Here is a 6,915-nt window from a genome sequence, read left to right as displayed (position 1 = left end):
GATAGGGGCGCCTGGGTGGCGCAGTCGGTTAGGCGTCCGACTTCAGCCAGGTCACGATCTCGCGGTCCGTGAGTTCGAGCCCCGCGTCAAGGCTCTGGGCTGACGGCTCGGAGCCTGGAGCCTGTTTCCGATTCTGTGTCTCCCTCTCTCTCTGCCCCTCCCCCGTTCATGCTCTGTCTCTCTCTGTCCCAAAAATAAATAAAAAACGTTGAAAAAAAAAAAATTTAAAAAAAAAAAAAGATTAGATAAATACAGGGTTTCTCAAACTTTGTGATTTCAAGATTCCTTTACATTCTTATTCATTTATTTATTTATTTATTATTTTTTTTTAATTTTAGGTAATCTCTATACTCACCATGGGGCTCAAACTCACAACCCCAAGATCAAGAGTCACGTGTTCCATGGACTGAGCCAGCCAGGTGCCCCAGGATTCCTTCAAATTCTTAAAAATTATTGAGGATCACAAATAGCTTTTGTTTCTACGGATTATATTTATTGATATTTACTGTATTGGAAATTAAAACAGGAATCAGGAAAAAAGTTACTCATTTTAAAATAGTAATAAACTCATTACATATTAACATGAATAGTATGTTTTATGAAAAATAATTTGAAAGACAACTTTTTTAAGTTTATTCATTTTGAGAGAGAGAGACAGTGAGTGAGGGAGGGGCAGAGAGAGAGAGAGGGAGAGAGAGAATCCCAAGCAGGCACTGCGCTGTCAGCACAGAGCCTGACACAGGGCTTGAACCCACAGAGAGACCATGACCTGAGCTGAAGTGGGACACTTAACCGACTGAGCCACCCAGGCGCCCCTACATTTTCTTTCCATTCTTTCTTGTGATAGAGGTTATGGGCTGAATCATCCCCTCCCCTAACCAAGTTAATATGTTGAAGATTTAGCCTCCAGTACCTTAGAATGGGACTGTATCTGGAGACAGAGCTTCAGAGAGGTCATTAAGGTAAAATGTGGTCATTTGGGTAGGCCCTAATCCAGTATGACTGGTTTTATTATAAGAAGAGGAAATTTAAAAAGGAGAAGGAGAAGGAGAAGAGAATAGGACACAGACCCACACAGAGGAGGTCTTGTGAAGACATGAGGAGATAGCCATGGACAAGCCAAGGAGAGAGGTCTCAGAAGAAGTCACCCCGAAGACACCTTGCTCTCAGACTTCTAGGATCCAATTATGGCAGCACCAGGAAACGAATACGATAGGTTACGCAGAATTCCAAACATACAAAGGCTATGTGGAGTAAAAACTCTCCCATCCCTGTCTCCAGCTACCTTATCCTCCTCCTCAGAGATGATCAGTGTTAACAATTTTTATGTAACATTTCAGATAGATTTTCTACCCATATAAGTCTTGTGTACGTACACCTTTTTCCATCTCGCTTTTACGAAAAGGATGGCATAGTGTATCCAGTGCTCTGCCCTTTGCTTTTTTCACCTAAATAATGTCTTGTAGCTCACTCCCTATCAATACATAAAGAACTTTCTTCTTCTTCTGGATTCTTGCATAATCGGTAATAGATTTTTGATGGTTTGGGGATTTCATGAAATATGCAGCCGTATATGGAGTAGCTATTGATCTCATTCTATTTTTTAGGTCGGGTGGTGGGTTCAGGAATATGTGTTTTATTACGCACGTATTATGCTTTGTAACTTACATTATTATAAGTGGCAAGGAGGAAAAAAAAAAAGCTCAGAAGGGGGAAATGCAAAGGGGAGGGGGGAATTGGATGATAGGTGTGTATGTGAAATTTTAGTAAGGATGGGACCATAGAAGGTGTTCTTGAGAAGATGTCTTCTGAGTAAATGACATGAAAGAGGAGAGGGAGCTAATTATGGAGTTAGCCGAGACAAGAGCATTGTCGGCAGAAAGTGCAAATGTCCTGTGGCACAAGCAGGGGACTTTATTGGAAGGCTATTGTAGTTACTGTAGTTATCCAGGTGATAGATGATGAGGATACCATCATCAGAGAGGCCTTCCTGTCTACCTTGTCTAAAACAAGTCTTGCCCATCATTCTCTTAACAATTTGTTTGCTTTTTATCATAGTTTGTAAATTTTTAAAAATTAGTTTTCTCACTCACCTAGGCTCCCCAACTATATCATAAACTTTTTTTTTTAGTTTATTTATTTATTTTGAGAGAGAGATTGAGAGTGCACACACAAGCGAGCAGCAGAGGGGCAGAGAGAGGAGAGAGAGAATCCCAAGCAGGCTCCATGATGTGGAGCCCAATGCAGGGCTTGATTTCCCCAACGTGAGATCATGACCTGAGCCCAAATCAAGCAGCGGATGCTTAACTGACTGAGCCACCCAGGCGCCCCTATATCATAAACTTCTTGGGCCTAGGGAGTCCCTGTCTCTCCTATTAACCTACACGTCCTCATTTCCTGGCACTTAGTAGGTACTCATTAAAAATATGCTATTTGAATGAATGAATCAATCGGTCACTTTACATCTTTGCATTCCTAGCAACAGCAATTGTGTCTGATCTATATAAAGGGTTCAATACAGGGGTGCCTGACTGGCTCAGTCGGTAGAGCATGTGACTCTGGATCTCGGGGTCATGAGTTTGAGTCCCATGTAGGGCATAGGGTTTACTTTAAAAGAAGAAAGAGTTTAATACACGTTTGTTAAATAGAAGAACACTCAAGTGGCAAGCCATTGTAATAAATGGGCTGTGGGCTTGATCCATTAGGATAAAGTAAGACTTGGTGGTTGAGAAAGCTGAAGCTGCATTTGTGTGTTCATCTGTAAATTCGAGTCTAAGTTTGGTAAACTATTAAAGGAGATTGCAATCCTTTCTGGAAGGACACCAGCCGTAACAAGGGAACTAGGAGGCTTCAGTAACCTAGTCTCAGATAAGAACGGGTCAAAATGTTCCACTTCCAAGATGCATCAGTCAAGGTCAGTGAGCAAGAACATAGCCTGGTTATCCATCGCCAGTGAGAGACACAGAAGAGCCAGGCTTCAAAGGCAGCTGTGACCCTGTACATTTTACTGTGAGCTGTGGCTGTTCCATCTGAATTGTTTGTCATGTTTATGCTGCTTGGCTGCCTAGCCGTGAAGACTGGGGGAAGTTATCGCCTCTCACATTCAATTCCTAGAATAGAATTAGGTGATAAATATACAATGAACAAGTCTAATTATGTAACGGGTAGGAAGGGATGCCTGCCCATATTCAAAAGGGAGAATGTTGCCCATTATGGATTTTTCATGGAAGGTTGACAGTTGGTGGTGTGCACATTGCATGAGTGGGTTATAGTAAGAGCTTTGCCAAAGGAACATTTCTAGAAGCACCATTCTGAAAAGAAGATACATGGCAGATATATATATTCTACCAGATCTCCATATCATATGGAAGTTATGGTGGTTCTTAAATATGGTCTAAGATGCTCCAAGATATATTTTCCGGTGTTAGAATCTCAAAGTACCTTTGAGGCAAATGTTGAGACCGCCATGATGAATTGAACAATATCACTGAAACTCAGGCAGACACCTCTGTACTTCCCACGGTAAATTTCCGAGATAAAGGAAGAATCTAAGCTTTTTTTTTTTAATTTTTATTTTTTGGTAATTTAGGGCACACATTTCAGTCTAACGCTAATGCCCTTCCATTGTGCCCAAACGCAACAGGTGTGTTTGGAATTTGAGGTCAAGCAAACACTTGTAATCTAATTTCACAGGACAGGGAAGGAGGAGGAAAAAACCTGAGCTGAGGATCAGAAGAGGTTTTTGTTTTTGTTTTTGTTTTTTAAGATTTTATTTTTAAGTAATGTCTACACCCAACATGGGGCTTGAACTCCCAACCCCGAGATCAGATTAAGAGTTGCATGCTCCCCTGACTGAGCCAGCCAGACGCCCCTTAAGCTGAGGACTTTTAGACAGGTGGGCGGGGTACAGTGTCCACAGAAGCCAACAATCTTCAGGAAGAATTTGGACAACTTGTCACTAAGGGTCCAAGTTGAGGTCAGAGCAGTAACCAGGGCTCTGCAAAAGTGATTGCTGGCAGGTGAACAAATAAACAATCTGGGAGGGGTCTGGCCTCTGGAAGTGGTTTCTAGTCACTGGACTGAGGATTGGATCTGGCCAGAAATCACTGATAATTCCTCTCCCTTGTCTCCCAGATCCAAACTGTTCCTATGTATTCATTCACTTCACAAATATTGATGAGGGCCTAGGAGTTGTGAATTTGGCAGTGAATGAGACAGATGAGGCTCCTACTCCCAAGGAGCTCTCAACCCCATGGGAAGTGGGGGAGACAGTCTGCTCAAGAAAAGTCTCCCTGAAGGTGGGACTTTCCCACTGAGATTTGTGGGTCAAGAAGGGGTCAGGTGATGGGGGACAACCGATGGTGATGAGGCGGAGAAAGGCAGGAGCCTTGATCTTCTAGGACTCTCTGTAAGCCAGGGTGAGGAGCTGGCACGTTCTAAATGCCATTAGGAGTGCTGGAAGGGTTTTAAGCTAAGATCTGACTTCTATTTTGAAAGGATTACCCTTGCTCCCGAGGGGAGAATGGGTTATAGGTGAAGAAAAGTGGAAACGGAAGGACCAATTTTGAGACTCTTCCATTCATCTGGGTGCGACAGATGGTGACTTGTGGTTGGTAGTAATAATGGAAATGGAGGAAAGTGGACAGATTCAGGATGGGATTTGGGGTGAAGTCAACAGGATTGTAGATGGATGGAGTGTGATAGTGAGAGAGGGAGGGGAATCGAGAGCAAGCCCTGCGCTTTTGGCTTGAGCGAGCAGGTGGATTGGGGTGTCCTTTACTGACATAGGAGGTCGGGGCAGGGGAGGGGAGATTTGGAGGGAGTGGGTTGGAGAGGCCAGACCTAGAGTTCTAGTCTGGCTGTGTTGAGCCTGAGGTGCCACGTAAGCAGTAGCTCTCATGGGCCCGGAGTTCCTGGCAGAGGTTCAGGTCAGAGACACGGATTTGGGCATTTCAGCACCATTGGCATGTGGAAGGTGGGACCAGAGTAGGTAGGTGTCCAACGCTGTTGATTTGATCTTCTCAACCTAGCTCAACGTGTCCACCTCGCCCCTTCTCCCCTACCATCCCTCAGGGCCAGCCCCCTGCTCTTCCTTGGGCCACTGTAACTGTTCCTTGTCCCCGTGCTTCTCTGCTTGTTCCTGTTTAATCTGTAGCCAGTGTGATCTGTTCAAAATGTAATCAGATTATGCCGCTCCCCAGCTTCAAACCCTCGAATGCCTTGGTCTCAGGAAGAACAAAATCAAATCCTTACCTGACCCACAAGTAGGGTTGCCAAAGAAAACACAGGATGCCCAGTAAAGTTTGAATTTCAGATGAAGAATCACTTTTAGTATAAATATCATCACTCGCCTTAAATTAAACTCAACCTGGCATCTTGTACTTTTTTTAAGTTTATCCGTTCATTTTGAGAGAAAGAGAGAGAAAGAGAGGGCACGTGCACACGGGTGGAAGAGGGGCAGAGAGAGAATCCCAAGCAGGCTCCACACTGTCAGCCTGAAAGCCCCGTTTGGTCCTCGAACTCATGACCCATGTGCCTGTGAGATCATGACCTGAGCCCAACCGAGAGCCAGATGCTCAGCCGAATGAGCCACCCACCCTTGGCATCTTGTATTTTTATTTGCTAAGTCTGGCAACCCTACCTACCCACCAGGGCTTTGCAAGATTTGACCCCTGCCATTCTTCCCTGGTTCATCTCTCATCAGATATCCCTTGTTCTCTGACTCAAGTCATATTAGTTTTCTTCAGAACCTGAAATACACTCTGCCCTCTCCACCTCAAGGCCTTGAGGAATGCTTTGAGTATTTATTTATTATTAAAAACAATTTTTTTAAACTTTTTAATGTTTATTTACATTTTAGAGAGAGACAGACAGACAGACAGACAGTGTGTGTGAGCGGCGGAGTGGGAGAGAGGGAGACACAGAATCCAAAGCAGGTTCCAGGCTCCGAGCTGTCAGCACAGAGCCCGACGTGGGGCTCGAACCCACAAACTGTGAGATCATGACCTGAGCCAAAGTCGGACGCTTAACCGACTGAGCCACCCAGGTGCCCCATTAAAAATTTTTTTTTGAGGGGCGCCTGGGTGGCTCAGTCGGTTAAGCGTCCGACTTCGGCTCAGGTCATGATCTCACGGTCTGTGAGTTCGAGCCCCACGTCGAGCTCTGTGCTGACAGCTCGGAGCCTGGAGCCTGCTTCCGATTCTGTGTCTCCCTCTCTCTCTGACCCTCCGCTGTTCATGCTCTGTCTCTCTCTGTCTCAAAAATAAATAAACATTAAAAAAAATTAAAAAAAATTTTTTTTGAATGTATTATTTATTTTTCAGAGAGACAGAGACAGAATGCAAGCGGGGGAGGGGCAGAGAGAGAATCCAAAGCAGGCTCCAGGCTCTGAGCTGTCAGCACAGAGCCCGACGCAGGGCTTGAACCCATGATCCATGAGATCATAACCTGAGCTGACGTTGGACACTTAACCCACCAAGCCAGCCAGGCGGTCCTGCTAGGAATGCTTTAAGCTCCTCCTGGATTAGCTATGACTCACCTTTCAGATTTCACAGCCTTCTCCTTGTGTTGTGTACTCTCCTAGAGTGGTGTAACTTTCCTTCACTGACCCTGCGTCAGACCGCAATTACACATTTGTGTGACTATGTTAAGTATTGTATCTTTTTCGCTAAACTGTAAGGTGAGAAACCAGATTTATTTTTGCTCACTCTGTGTCCCCTGTGCCTCTCCTCGTGTCTGATACATGATAGGCACTGTGAAGGGAGAGAAGAAAGGAGTTAAAGGAAAAAGGAGGGAAGGAAAGAGGGAAGGAAGGAAGGAAGGAAAGATGGAAGGAAAGAAGGAAGGAAGGAAGGAAAGAGGGAGGAAGGAAAGAAGGAAGGAAGGAAAGACGGAAGGAAGGAGAGACGGAAGGAA

The 6,915-nt window shown here is 44.6% G+C and overlaps 1 non-coding gene across 1 annotated transcript; it reads left to right on the top strand.

Annotated features, from left to right (window-relative positions):
- The first annotated feature begins 2,525 nt into the window (after positions 1 to 2,525).
- TRNAQ-CUG (transfer RNA glutamine (anticodon CUG)) lies at positions 2,526 to 2,598 on the top strand. The gene has a single exon. It is a non-coding gene; the product is annotated as a tRNA-Gln (tRNA).
- The last annotated feature ends 4,317 nt before the right edge of the window (positions 2,599 to 6,915 follow it).

This window comes from Neofelis nebulosa, chromosome 16 (assembly GCF_028018385.1).
Source record: "Neofelis nebulosa isolate mNeoNeb1 chromosome 16, mNeoNeb1.pri, whole genome shotgun sequence".
NCBI lineage: Eukaryota > Metazoa > Chordata > Mammalia > Carnivora > Felidae > Neofelis > Neofelis nebulosa.
Note: the sequence above shows the minus strand (reverse complement) of the source record. Positions and strands in the feature narration are given on the sequence as shown.